Source organism: Brienomyrus brachyistius, unplaced genomic scaffold, assembly GCF_023856365.1.
Source record: "Brienomyrus brachyistius isolate T26 unplaced genomic scaffold, BBRACH_0.4 scaffold42, whole genome shotgun sequence".
In the NCBI taxonomy this organism is placed as follows: Eukaryota; Metazoa; Chordata; class Actinopteri; order Osteoglossiformes; family Mormyridae; genus Brienomyrus; species Brienomyrus brachyistius.
The window spans coordinates 2,950,596-2,965,091 of record NW_026042317.1 but is presented as its reverse complement, the minus strand read 5'-3'; the positions used below and the strand labels follow the sequence as shown (position 1 = coordinate 2,965,091).

Sequence of the window (14,496 nt, the reverse complement as noted above, 5' to 3'; positions counted from 1 at the left end):
TTAAAATTAAGTGGCGATATAAGGATATTTTAAGTGCTTAAGAACTTAAGAACAGTCTTAAATAATCACTTACTTAATAAAAATTAATAAAAATAATCACTTACTTAATAAAAAAATAATAAAAATAATCACTTACTTAATAAAAATTAATAGGTGAAATAAAGAATTTTAATGGTTTTTGGACTGTGGGGGGAAACCGGAGTACCCGGAGGAAACCCCACGACGACACGGGGAGAACATGCAAACTCCGCACACATGTGACCCAGGCGGAGACTCGAACACGGGTCCCAGAGGTGTGAGGCGACAGTGCTAACCACTGCACCACCATGCCGCCCTGGTTTGTGGACCCCTATAATAATATTAAACTCCCTTTATTAGAATTGAGGACAGATGTAAGTAATTTTAAGTAGTAATGGAACCTTGCAATACTCTTAAACTGCCCCTTAATTAATCAGAATTAAAGGGCAATGTTATGTAATTACAGACCTTGAAACAATCTTAAATTGCCCCTTAATTTATAAAAAAGGGGTGAAATAAGGATTTTTTGAGAGTAAATTTAAGAGGCAAATTTGAAAAAGTAAGGAGGAAATTCAGTAGTTTTACCCCTTAATTGGCCTTAATCATTGCACCTTTTCCCTTAATTTCACATATAGCAATAATTAAGGACAAAATTAACGTAATTTTAATTTTAAAAATTAAGGGGTTTGATTTCGTAGTGTAAGTACGTGTAAGTACGTAGTGTAAGATATAGTAAAACACTTACTAACTGGTAATGCACGTTAGCATTACGTTAAATGACCACTTTACCTGCTACTTACTAGTTTTGTCACTTACCGTTTTTCAGAAGCACACCGGAGTTAAACTTACGCCGCGTTATTTACCGGCACTTCTAACACCATTTGCGGCCACTAACTCATAGGTGGCAGTAACACTGAAATGACTCTTTCTGCGTCAAAATAAGGTAATACTGTGATTTTGATACTTTATCATTTCCTTTAACTTAACCGTATCTTTTCCTCCGTCTCTGCTTATTGATATTTAGGAGAGTATCAGATATAAATTAACGATGCAAAATTATCAAACCACAGACACGACACTGAAGAGATGACAAAGACACAGTTTGAAAAGTAAGTATATGTTTTATTGTAAAGCTCTTATCTTATTTTAACTTAGCCTATCATATGATATTTTAACTTATTGTCTATCTTATTGTATTTTAACTTATCATATGTTAACTTAGCCTATCTTTTCCTATCCTATCTGACATCTATAATAATACTTAAACAGTATCTCTATTATCCTTCCTACCCCGGCCATAACCCACAAGTCCGTCAGGAACAATGTCTCTGTCCTTCCTCCGTCCCTGGCCATAACCCATAAGTCCATGTATTCTTGTCTGGAGTTGCTGCTCCACCGATGGCTGACGCTGCCCCTGGCCTCTCTCTGCTCGCAGGGCGCAGGAGCCGTTGCTGTCTGTCCGATGGAGGAACTTCAGCTGGGGCCTCTTCCTGGTCGCTCCTGCTTCCTCCAGGGGGGGTGGCCTGTCCCTCGCGCTCCATGGACGACTCCTCTGGCCACGGAAACTTTCTTCGGTTCCAGTCTGGGACAGCCGATTGTTAAAACAAGGAAAGATGATTGATATAACACATTTTAAGCTCGAATTAAAGTGTTCTAATAAGGTCTCTTAAGCCAGTGCTTTACCTTCGGTATGTAAGACACCCTCCATGTCGATCCGGGCTTGTCCGTGTCATCCTTCTTAATGATCTTCACCAAGTCCACCCTCTCGCCGATGTTCTTCTCCAGTGCCTCATTTTTTGGGGAAAAAGTTCCCCCTTCCTTAGGTGTTATTTTAACTTTGATTTTAATTTTAATTTTAATCTTAACAACTTTAATTTCTTGCTTGTCCATTTTTTTAAATGCTGTGAGTTTTCCAAATGCAAACTGTCTCTCAGATGATCGTAAGAAGTTTGAGAAGATAAGTACATGTGATTCAAAAGTAACCAAGCTGTTGTCACGGACGCCTATTCGTACCATAACAGACGATGCGATCCTCTGCAGCTCGTCGGTGACTTTCGGCCGCGTTCGGCTCCGACTGACCGGTCGTAGGTCCGATTCGGCTGTAAGCAGGTTGCCAACTCTGACGCATCTGGCGCGAGACTCGGGCTTTCAGACTCAAACGCACACAGCAATAAATCTTATGGAGAATCTCTATTAATCCATTTAAAACCTAAAACTGGCTACATCAAAAGTGTTTGGGCAGTTTGCAAATCCTGAAGACTATTTACAAGGTAATAAAACCGTTTTATAAATGTGAATACGTGTGTAGACTTGTCTCGAATTGCACGGTAATTTCTTGTCATAGCGTGAATGCACATAAAATAAATACGCATTTGCGCTGCTACAACAAGGAATTGCCACGCGTGTACGGGGAATGCGTACTTGCGTACCATGCAGTTATGTGATCCTGATCATATGTATAGTATATTGTACAATAAATGCTATAACATTTAAGTCGTATTGTTAGGTCTTTTTTAATCATAAATTTCTTAGTTCATTCCTGCCGACAGTTGGGGCAGAGACTGTCATATGCTCTGGGTCATACTCACAGCCAAACGCGGCGCAACAGTGAAAGATTTACAAATGTGACAATGTGTGTCAATTAATTCCTACATAGAACTTTTATCCCGTTTACATGAAAAGCTGTAGTTATGTTGCCCCTGACAATTCCAAATTTCTATTTGCAGCAAACTGACAAACCGAATAAGCCCAGGACACTGGAAAATACTTGAAAAACATGGTAAAGTGGATTTCAGCATTTTCTGTCGTTACATTTGTATTAGAATTGTAACAAATGTCTTCGTTAATACTATATTGTATTTCGCAGGATGTTCCTCATCAGATTGGTTCTGTGGACTGTGGTGTGTTCATGTTGATTGTTGTCACGTCACGAATCGGGGAAACAAAGGATTTATTGGGGAAACCAGCTAGGAACACGGGACAATAGAAGTAGCGACTTAAATAACATGATTGGGGAAACATATTTTGAAGCGGAGTTAAATACATAGGACTAATGAAAACAACTGGAAACAGCGAATGACATCGGGGTTCCACACGAGGTTAACGAGGGGGCGTGGCACACGGGAGGAGCGGACAAGCGGCGCATTACAATTGTAAGACAGACCACCTTGAATTGTTGGACTTGTAATACAGAGAATGTATTGAAGTATTCCCCCCTCCCCTCCCTTTTATCAGTATGCACTGTGCATGGCCTTGGTGTGTCTTGAGTATTACAAAATGCACCATGAACTGTCTATATTATATGTCTATATTATATTTTTATTTATGTCATAATATGTGAATTTGATCTGTTGTTTTTCAGTGAGTTGCAGGGATTTGACAAAAACATCCTTTTAGAAATGTGTGAGGAAGTAAGTTTTTTTCTTTTTGACAAGTAGTGTATCTGTCAGGTTTGCGATGCAACAGAGAAATTAAATATTTTATTTCACTCCTCAGGGTCAAGACTCTGGTCTCCAGCTCACCGCTCTCTGTTATATTTCCATAGCCATGTTGTCCGATAGTAACATTGAATTTTTCTATGCTATAGTTTTTTATGTTTAATCATTGCATGCTATATAAATTATTATAAATAATAGTTTATTTTCTTTGTGACGTGTCTGTGCTTAATAGTATTAAATAAGAGTTAAAACAACGGCAGTTTCCTCAGTATTGTATTTCATGAACTGATACTTCCCCAACAAAACCCATGTTTGCGTTCAAGCCTCTGTCATGGTTTGTGCATAATATTTGCAACAACCATTATGAAATTTTTGCAGAATATGTACTACAAGCCTCTCCAGTTGCAGCCACACCCATATCCAAATTCACATATAAGGTATATTTGTATATTTGTGTTTCCAAGGTACCAACATTTCTACAGAACCATGTTACATAATATATCCAAATATAGGGAATTTCAGTGTGAGCCCTGATGCATTATGCATACTGCTTTCAAATCTGTGATCAAAGCACTGACTTCAAAAAACACGTAGACCATTACGTCTCTAAAAGGTGAAAACACTGCATGTCAAGCGCCCCCTACTGGCTAGCTGCAGTACCATTATTAGCACCACGCATTCCCATGTGTTTCAGTGGTAAGAGGCGATTTTCCACATCACTTTCATGTCTTTCCAACCACATAATGACAAACCATTTCTTCTCAATGTATTATTAGTTATGTAATTAATGTAATCTAAAAATGAACGTCACTAATACTTTTATTACAATTAATTTGCATATTTTGAAAATCTATACTTTTCTTCAAGACAATAGTGCAGCTTCTATCCCAAGCACAATCCACATTATTACTTAAAAGCTTATTGACCCCCTGATTCTGGTATCAGTTACTTTTCAGTATTTTCAAGTAAACATTATCTGTGCTGTATTTGTATGATGAAACCAATCCTTGAGTCCAATATAAAATAACTGAAATAAACACACAGTCATTCAAACTTCTGCATTTTTTAATTTTGTTTTGTCTTTCAATAAAAGCTGAAAAGGCTAAAAAGTAAATGCTGGTGTTATCAAAAACTATGTCATATAACTATATTCCAGATTTATTACAGCCAAACACATCTCGGAGCTCCGAGGAACCTCCTTCTCCTTACATTTGGGGAAGATGGTGGCGCAGGAGGTAGTGCTATCGTTTAGCAACCAGAGAGTTGCAGGTTCGAGCCCTGGTTTCTCGTGACCCCATCAAAGTGTCCTTGAGCAAGACACTGAACCCTAAATTGCTCCCGGCATGCAGGTTGGCGCCTTGCATGGCAGCCTCCGCCACCAGTGTGTGGATGGGTGAATGTGAGGCATGAATTGTAAAGCGCTTTCAGTTCTCATAAAAGTAGAAAAGCACATTTACCATGTGTGTTTTGGATTTGGATTGTATTGGTGTGTAGTTAATCGCTCATGTACATGCTCAATCGCAGTAACATTTTCACAGGAATTTGGGAGGTTGAAGTGCTAATTCCATGGGGGTGTATTCAGTGGGAAAGGTGTGTATGTAGGGCATGTCCCCCCCCCCCCCCCCCCCCCCCTTCGTGGTATTAGATATTCTGTTTCCCCCCCCCCCCCCCCGTGTGTTAAGTACTGGTTTTGCTCTTGCGTGTTTAATAAAAGATTGTACTACACTGCTTGTCCTGGCATATTGCCTGTGGTTTGAGGGGAGGTTAATCTGTGTGTGTGACCGTGAGTGACGCGACATGTGTGCTACAGTATACATCCAGTATGTAACTGTATAAAGTAAAACTCACTGTGTAATATAAAATGTAAATGGATACTGTAATATGAAGCATTGCAGTAAGAGGACAATATTACAGTACAGGGCACATTGTTGGATTACATACCTGTTGGCTCTATGAAATGTTTGAATGGTTGAGGACATGGTTGTTCTCCCATCATTCGGCCAACCAGCCTCAGCCATTGTAAGGCCATGATTGAGGACCTAAATATATATATACAGTACTGTGCAAAAGTCTTAGGCAGGCAAAGAAGGCAGGCACCTCATACAGCTAGTCAGTCTCTCACTGACTTTTTAAACCAATATATTTAATTATTTAATTGAGCTGTTGGTGAAATTTAACAAAATCGTGGAATGGCTGAGGTGCCCCTGAGGAGAAGTTTGGGAACTGAAGTTGTGTTCATCTAGCCATCCAACTAGATATCAGTAACTTTTTAGAAAACAGAAGAAATTATTACTAGTTTTTATTGTGTTACTCTTAATTTGCACACATTCTAATGTTAAATTGTATTTTTTTGTTCTAAGCCAAAGTACACTTGCTACCCAGATAAACAGCTTTAAACATTTCCTTGGACTGCCTAAGACTTTTGCACAGTACTGTACTGTATATGGTAATGCTAAATTGATAACTCCTATCAGTGTTGTGTTTATGGAAAATATGCAAAATTTGCTGATGCAGTCTTCTCAGTTGCCCCTTTATCCGCCTTACTTACTGTTGCTATGCCTGCTATGTGATCACTCTGCGTGCCTTAATTATATTATGGGGTTTTATTATTAATTTATTCATAATCATTGTTATTTTTTCAACCTCTGTGTGGCCATAATATTTTGGGTTTTATAGTTACAGTCATGTGGATTAATCTATTTTCTCTGTGTTTTACCATGAAGAACAAGGTGTGACAGGGGATGATTTTGTGGACATTGGGGAGCAAGATGTTTACCTTTTGTTCCCCAAAAACTTCAGACTGGGGAAATCCCTAATTTCCATTTTAAAACTAAAGGCAAGTAAACTGTCTGTTTGTTAGCAAGCTCTGTGTTTTTTGTGGTTTCACAGACATACTGCTGTCAGGTCATGGTTACAGAATATATCATATTTAGTTTCATGGTCTTTCCTTCAAGCAGTCTGGAGTGGAAGCAGAAGACTTCCTAAAAAATAAGCAGGGAAATCAGCGGCAACACCTGAACAAAAGAGATTCAGTGTAAGTATCACACAGTCCTGGAAATAGAAACTAAAGTGGACAGAGCTGTTAGAACACAGACAGTGCAGGTGGAAGTAGAATCAGCAGAATAAGTGGTTATGACATCAGAAATACTGCTACCATTCATTCTGCTCATTCTATGTCCACCTGCACTCCTCTCTATTCTAACGTTTTTGGTGCAAAACTGATATCTTTCTTTTCTCTACACGTCTCCACCAGGCTGCTGTAAGATCATCCCTGGGTGCATCAAAAATGTGGACCACTGCCTGCAAGGGAGCGGAAATTGACTGGAACCCTGTCATAAGCAAAAGCTGTACCTCATAAAATTGTTTAAAATCAATATTTCTAATCAAATAGTTTAATTTTTCTATTTTACCTTTTTACCACATAAAGAACAATTAGGGCTTAAAATTTCAATTCACAAGGTAAAACACCAAATAAAGTGTTTTAACAGAATATTTCATGTAATTTCAAGGTCACAGCAGAGTTGCCCTGTAGCCTCGTCGGCAAAGAGCAGGAAATTCTGAAAAAAGCCTTAAAAATGCTCCGAAACAGGAGGGAGGACCTCCGAAGGTCAGGAAAGGTAATACATACTGTACATAGGGAACCTGCAAGCACGTTAAAATTATTCAAGCCCCCTGCAGTCAAATTAAATCATGAATGTAATGTCCGGAATACAGACCTAGTCAGCCAAGGCTGAATAATGTTCCTGTTCATGTTCTGCTTCACTTTTCTGGCTTCTCATGTCGTGGCAAAACTTCATTTCTACTGATTCCATTGTCTAGAAGAGAGAAGGACTTCAGCTTCACTCCAACGGTATGTAGCTTTTCTGTATTTATACCTTATCATTGTGTAATATATATAGTCATACATTTCATAATTTAGCTTCTAAAATATTGTGCAATCACCAGCCCAATTGATTTTTTTGCCATCTTAATCCTCTCAGGATCAGTACAGTATATGTGCAAACATATTTTATGTGTTTACAGACGTGTAAGACTAATGAAAAAAGGTGGGAGAACAGTGGCCCTTGGAGGTAAAATGTGTTTTTACATTTTTCCAGTGCAGCTGCATGATTCACTGTACTGCAGTGTCAGGTTTCCCATTGCTCAGCACACCTAATTTGGCTAAAGAACTTGATGATGTTACGATGATCAGTGTGTTGGCCAGTGAAACTGACAATGTGCTGAATTTTGGGAAATTTTGAAATGTATTATAAACACAGTATATTAATCTGCACAATGTAGCAAAACAGTCTGAAACGTAACTGAGATACAGAGGTTATACACTGATCAGCCATAACATGTGAAGCGAATAACATTGATTATTTGGTTACAGTGGCTTCTGACTGTGGGGGGGTTATATTAGGCAGCAGGTGGATGCTTTGTCCTTGAAGCTGATGTGTTGGAAGCAGAAACAATGTGCAAGTGTAAGGATGGGAGTGACTTTGATATGGGCCATTTGGTGATGGCTAGAGAGCTGGATCATAACCCCCAGCTCTTGTGAGATGGTCCTGCAGTGGTCAGCAGGTTCATGGTGGGGCCCAGGCTCACCTTTGCCGCCAAAATAGCCATGACTCATCAGGGCGTGGATTCCTCTAGACCTCTGAAGGTTTGCTGTACTATCTGACATGTAATGAGCCTCCGTCACCCGTTCACATATTTCCCTACAGTTTTGGAGATGCTGTGACCGAATCATCAAGCCATCACAACTTGGCCCTTGTCACTCAAATCTTTAGGCTTGTCCACTTTTCTGCATCCCAGTATATCCTACACATTGTTTATTTGCTGCCTAATAGGTCCCACCTACTAGCAGGTGCCACTATTACCAGGTAATCAATATTATTCACCTGTTAGTGGGCGCAGTGTTTGACATTTTGAAATATTAAATATAATTGAAATATTAAATGTGGACTGGAAATAATGGAAGCTATTGCTTGTGTGGAGTGAACTGAACTTAATTTTGAACAATGTTTCAAATGGCTACATACCTGAAATGTTTGTGGTTTCTTGTAGAAAGAACAGAAGCACTTGAGGTTTGCCTCCAGGACATCACACCTCCTATTAAGCACCGTTACAAAGTAATTTCCTTGAAATATCATCAAAATATTTTTTATCTGGACAGCTCTAAGACTGGGTTTCCGTGGGACATTATTAGGATTAGAAGTAATTAAACCAATTTGGTCTTACATAGCATTAAAAATGGTTTAATTGACAAACAACGCCTTAAATGGCTTTAAAAAGCATGACGTTTTATTGTCATGTACATTAAACATTTAATATACACACAGGACCAGTTGGCTAAATTCTCCAACCTGTGATTGGCTGGTTTGTGATGCTTGTGGATATCACTGTGCTCTCAGAATGGAGCAGTGTTGTGCAAGTTCACACTTTTCATGATCTAGTTCAAAGTTCAGTTCATACATGCTCAAAGTGAACTGTTCACATTCATAGCTCACAATTTAAATTTTTGAACTAGTTCAAAGTTCAGTTCATTTTATTTTTAGGTGCAATATATAGTCTAAATCAAAATTTATTTTGTTTTAACATACATCTATAACCTACCTACATTCTTGCATATATGGACATGTATAGACAAAGGACACAAAATATGATTCTTATTTATGGTTTATTTATCTCTTGCCCCAATACTAGACAAGGGAAGGAAAAGAAAAGTACTGTAAACACATATCGGCATCATATCCATCTCAAATGAAAACTAGACAGAACAGAATATTTATTATTTAGCAAAATATCTCTTTAGTTTTATTTAAAAAAAAAAAAAAACTCTCACGCTTCTTGAAGGTGTGTGGCACCATCTCACTGAACTATTAAAAATAAAAACTTTCACATACAGAAGCCATTGTTGTAGTAAGTACTACAACAATGTAGTGAACACTCCACAGACCATGCCTACGGCTTCAGTCCAAACTGTTTTTTGTTCACGTTTAACAGCAGTTGCTTTTCAAAGTTGGCATCTCCCAATCGGTTTCTCCTGGGCCTAAATATCTGGCCACCAGTATTGAAGAGTCTCTCCACTGGAGCACTTGATGGGATTGCTGTGTTATATTTGATGAAGAGCTTCTTCAGTTTGGGCAGCAGCATGTATTCAGTAAACTCGTCAGTGGTTGGGGCGTCCAGATAGATGTCCACCTCAGACTTATTGACAGCTGATGGGCTTTGCTTGAACTTAAAAAAGGATGAAGCACTCTTTTTCCCCTCTAGGTCATCAGGGGGTTAAAATAAAGGTTTGGATGAGGGGGCGGCATGCCGTCAGACCTGGTGTAGCTGTAGGCTTTGAACTCTCATCCAACAGACCATCCAAATCATTTTTCAATTGCACAATGGTAGGAGCCAGGTAGCCGAGGAATGTGTTTTTTTCCCCCTGAAGGATGTTCAGAGCACATGCCAAGGGACCCATCACACTCACAAACTTGTTGATGAAGTCTATTTCCTCTGGAGTGAATCGACGAAGCCCAAACTCATCACAGATGGTGTGCAGAAGGAGTCTGTCATACTCAGGAGTGGCATCCAATGGCACTGTTAGATTGCTGGTCTGGGGAGTCAAGGTGGCTATGTGAGCCAGGCGCTGCATTGAGAGGAACATAGAATTCCAACGTGTGTCGTTCGGAGTGACAAAGCCAATCTTTAGCTTTTACTCAACAAAATCTGAGGCTTTCGCACTCCTTTTCACCCTATTCCACAGAGCAGATGCCTTGGAAAATACAGGCCTCGCTAATTTGTTGTACAGCCTATCCGTTACATTCTTTGCATCTGTGGCAACAAGATTTAAAGTATGGGCCATGCACCTTCTATGAGGTGGGAGGCAGGGATCCTCTAACTCTGACAGAGGTGCAGGCTCAAGACCATCGTCCTCATCATCGGAGCTCTCAGCAGGGGTAGATCCTGTGTCACTGCCTTCAGTCACCTCATCAGCTGCTCTAATAACAACACTGTCTCCAAAACAGCTGAATGCTTTGACAAAATTGGAAGCATTGTCAGTCACTGTGCACACAATTTTGTTTTGAATTTTAAATTCCTTGTACACATCCGTCAGCACTTTAGCCAGGACATCATATGTGTGTGACCCTCTGACACGACGACATGCAAGGGCTGCTGATCTCCTGAGTGACACATCATTTTTATCAAGCCAATGAATTGTGATGCCCATGAATCCTTTGTTGACAGCTGACCCGCAGTCAGCTGTTGTGCATACAAAGTCAAGTTCAGCAAGTTCAGCTTTTAAATTACTGATAACCTCAATGAATTCCTTATTCATTAGTCCCTGCACCTGTCTTCTTGAGGGCACATGTCTGCCTGGTTGCAAACCAGTTACTAGTTTTATGAAGGAGGGTTTTTCAACCTTACTCAGTGGCTGTAAATCTCCAACAATGTAGTCTATTATTAATCTGTCTACCTGTTGCTGGGAGATTATACCCCTGAAGGCAGCAGGCAGTGTGACTTGAGTCGTTTGGGGACTTTGGCTGGGGGTTTTGCCCTTCCCTCTATGACCTTGAAGGGCTTGCATATGTAACAAAGTTGTTTTGATATGTATAATTACTCAAAATTCCTTATTTATTAAAATCCTGGTAAAATAAATAGGAGAGGGAGTAAGGAGAATTCCCAGAAGGCCCTGCTTCATGGTGCCTCCCACTGGTTAAAAGGGGGCGTGACGTGTTTCCTCTTCCTCTTTCCCTGTCTCTTCGAGGAAGAGGTAACATGGCTCTCTCATTAACCCAATTAAATAGAAAATAATCCTTTTATTATTATATAAAATTCCTGTAATAAAAGTTTAAGCATATCATTATTAATATATATCAAGCAATATTTTAATGTATGAACTTCATTTGGTTTGTGTTTTTCTTTTTATTGTCGGGGTGCACATGGGCAGAATGTTGAGCTGCTACATGCTTCTGGGGAATTAATACTTTGCTCTTCATTACCAGAGAGAGGAAAAGACACGTGCCAATAAAGGGACGTCGGATCCCGAGTCCAGAGGAAGCCACGCGGTGTCGTCTCTCCCTCTCCCGCACCCACACACCACACACAACAAAAAAAATACACAACGCAGAGTGAGAGCATCAGCTCTCGGACTTTAACCGGGACTATGTTTTAACTGGACTCGCTTGGCGCGATCGGGCCGTAAACAAAGACCCAAACGAGACCGGTTACATTTGGTGCCGTGACTCGGATGGTGTGTGTGTGTGCTGAAACCGCGCAGAGGATCACCGCGAGGACGCTGCTTTTCCCCGTCGCGCTCTCCGGACTAACAGCTGTTAATGACCGAAAAAAAGTGTCGTTCAACTCAGTGTTGAAATTTGTCCTTTTTTTTTTGGGTGACTTCATGTTATTTAATGAATCTTTTTTTTTTCTTTCCCTCTCTGATTGTTTACATTTCCTGTATATTACCAGAATGTTTAGACTGCTGACCACATTGTGAGCTGTAGTACAATTGTATGGAGTAGCACGTGTTGTGCAGTTTTATTATTGTAGTCATGCTAGTTAAGTGTGAGTGTTTAGTCTAACAGTGTATTACCTTGAGTAGTTGTTTAATCAGTTAAAGCTGGTAATAATCACAGAGGATTTTTTCCCCCTTTCTCTCAACTTTCTTTTAAGTGAGTACTGACTTTCATATCACTGCTTGTGATTTATTCTTCTAGCCATGTCAAAGGTAGGTATGTTTAGTATGCTGGGTTTGCCAGACACTAATAGGGAAGTTTCACCTTGCAGTCTTGGTAGGGGACGGGGTTGGTTTTTAAACCATGCAGGTAGAAGTGAGACTACACCTATAGCTAGACAGCCTGACCCAGTTCCTGTGGCTAATTCTACCCCTGCTTCAGACTCTTCCTATAATCCAGTTCAAGTGATTACTGTTGATGCTATGGGCAGTATCATAGCCGATTTAGCCAAGCAAATTGGGGAGAGTGTTACTGCTAACTTGTCCACCCTGAATCACCACAGCAGTGGCCTGTCAAAGTCCCTGGGTGTTTCACAAACTCCTGGACGCCATGATGCTTCAGAGCTAAGGGTAGTGGTTCAGCCAAGCTCAGATCTGCCTCCCTTCTACAGAGGTGATGGTTCAGATAAGTTTACCATCCATGAATGGAAGGAGATGATGGAGCGGTATGCTGCCAAAATGTCGTATGACACTCATGGTGAAATGTATGATTTTGTAATGAGCAGATTAACCTGTAAAGCTAGGGATGTGGTTAAAGTGTCTTTACGGAGCAGTGCCGATTTAGAGCCAGAAGAGCTTGCTGCAACTGTCTTTGACATCCTTGTACGAAATTTCAGTGATATTGCTTATTCTAATATGCCTATGAGAGACTTTTACAGTACAGTTCCAAAGCCAGGTGAGTCGGCCTTAGATTATTGGATAAGGCTTAACAAAATGATTGATGCGGTTGGGGAATGTTTGCGCAGACGAGGGAAACATATTGAGGATCCAAACGCTGAAGTTGTGCTCATGTTTATTTCTCACTGTCCTGATCCCGAGCTTGCGATGTCTTTCAAGTTCAAGCCAGCTGAAAAGTGGACTGCTGCTGAGGTGCAGGAGCGATTGGACAGCCACGTGAGTTATCTGAAGGGTGCTAATGCTAAAGCGCACCGTTCTCAGAGCATGTCTGTTTATGGTCAGTGTGTGGTTGTACCTGTTCCGCCGAGTCATGAATGTGAGTTGGGGCCGACGCCTTCTAACACGGGTGGCACATATTTTAATAGTCCCAACACCCATGTGAACAGTTCGGTGCAGCCGGTGTCCTCTTCTGCCAGGCCGCTAGCTGCAATGGCCCCAGTGGTTCCTCATTCAGCTGTCCAGTCCCCTAATGCTTATTCCTCTGACTCTGGTCTGAGCCAGCTGGTTGCTGTCCTTGACAAAGCCTTGACTATATGTTCTGCAGAGTCTCAGTCGTTGCCTGCTATGGGTTTTCACCGTTCTCGATGTCAGAAGGATGTGACAAGTACAACATGTAGAGTCTGTAGTGCTAGAGATCATTCCACCTATGCACACTGTAAGCGTGATAAGTTGTGTCGCCATTGCTTGAAGCCTGGTCACTTCAGGAGTCAGTGCCCGTCGTTACTTCCTTCACAGTCTCGTTCGGTGGGTCTTTCTTCGTCTACGCCGGCTTTAAACTAACTAGCTCATGTGGAATGAGGGATAGCATGAGCTATGTTGGGACTTCCCTCGACCGCTCTGATGATGGTGGTTCTTGTGGTCTCACTAACAGCCAGTCCGCCACCCCAGTCGAACCTCAGGCTCTTGAAGGAGCAAATGAGTTGTTTTACACTCCAGTTTCAGTCAGTGGTTTGTGTACTTTAAGAGGTATGCTTGATTCAGGGAGTATGTCTTGCACTCTCAGTGAAACGGCTGAAGCACTTCTTAAGGCAGCTAATGTTCCTTTGGCTGCTCAGCCTGTCCCAGAGTCAGTAGTCCTCGTCGGATGTGGTGGACTGACCACAAAGCCAAAATGCATTTACGAACTGAACATTGATGTCTATGGTCTAAAATTTTCAGTACCTACACTGGTTGTGCCTGGTCAACTAGATGATTTCATCGTAGGTAGTAATGTCTTGCGGTCAGTCATTAGTTCCATGAAATCTTCTGAGAAGTATTGGGATCTTATTTCTTCTCGTTCAGCTAATTCTGACTGTGAACAGTTTCTCCAGCTTATTAGTTGTGTCTCCCGCTGGTCTAGTCCCACTGTGCCCAATAAAATTGGAACAGTAAAACTCAGACAGGCAATCACACTGCTTCCACGCAGCGAGTATGTAGTGTGGGGAAAGTTGCCCAGTGAGGCTCCAATGTCACCAGGGAGTACTGTTGTTGTGGAACCAACATCCTCCCGTGCTACACCTAAGAACATTATGGTGGGCCGGGTTGTTACACCTATGTGGGGTGACAGATGGGTGCCCATGAAGATCCTGAATGCTTCTCAGCACCCTGTAACCATGCGTCGCAATGCGAAATTGGCGGATGTATTTCCTTGTCTTGCCCTAGAAGATCTGACCT

At 41.0% G+C, this 14,496-nt stretch overlaps 2 long non-coding RNA genes across 2 annotated transcripts; one reads left to right on the top strand and one right to left on the bottom strand.

Moving 5' to 3' along the window:
• Window positions 1-1,119: 1,119 nt before the first annotated feature.
• On the bottom strand, window positions 1,120-1,772 carry LOC125722801 (uncharacterized). Its single transcript, XR_007386611.1, has 2 exons — window positions 1,702-1,772; window positions 1,120-1,600 (listed from the first exon to the last, which is right to left on the bottom strand). It is a non-coding gene; the product is annotated as an uncharacterized LOC125722801 (long non-coding RNA).
• A 5,197-nt stretch (window positions 1,773-6,969) lies between these two features.
• On the top strand, window positions 6,970-8,537 carry LOC125722810 (uncharacterized). The gene is made up of 4 exons (XR_007386620.1): window positions 6,970-7,072; window positions 7,275-7,305; window positions 7,479-7,525; window positions 8,505-8,537. It is a non-coding gene; the product is annotated as an uncharacterized LOC125722810 (long non-coding RNA).
• The last annotated feature ends 5,959 nt before the right edge of the window (window positions 8,538-14,496 follow it).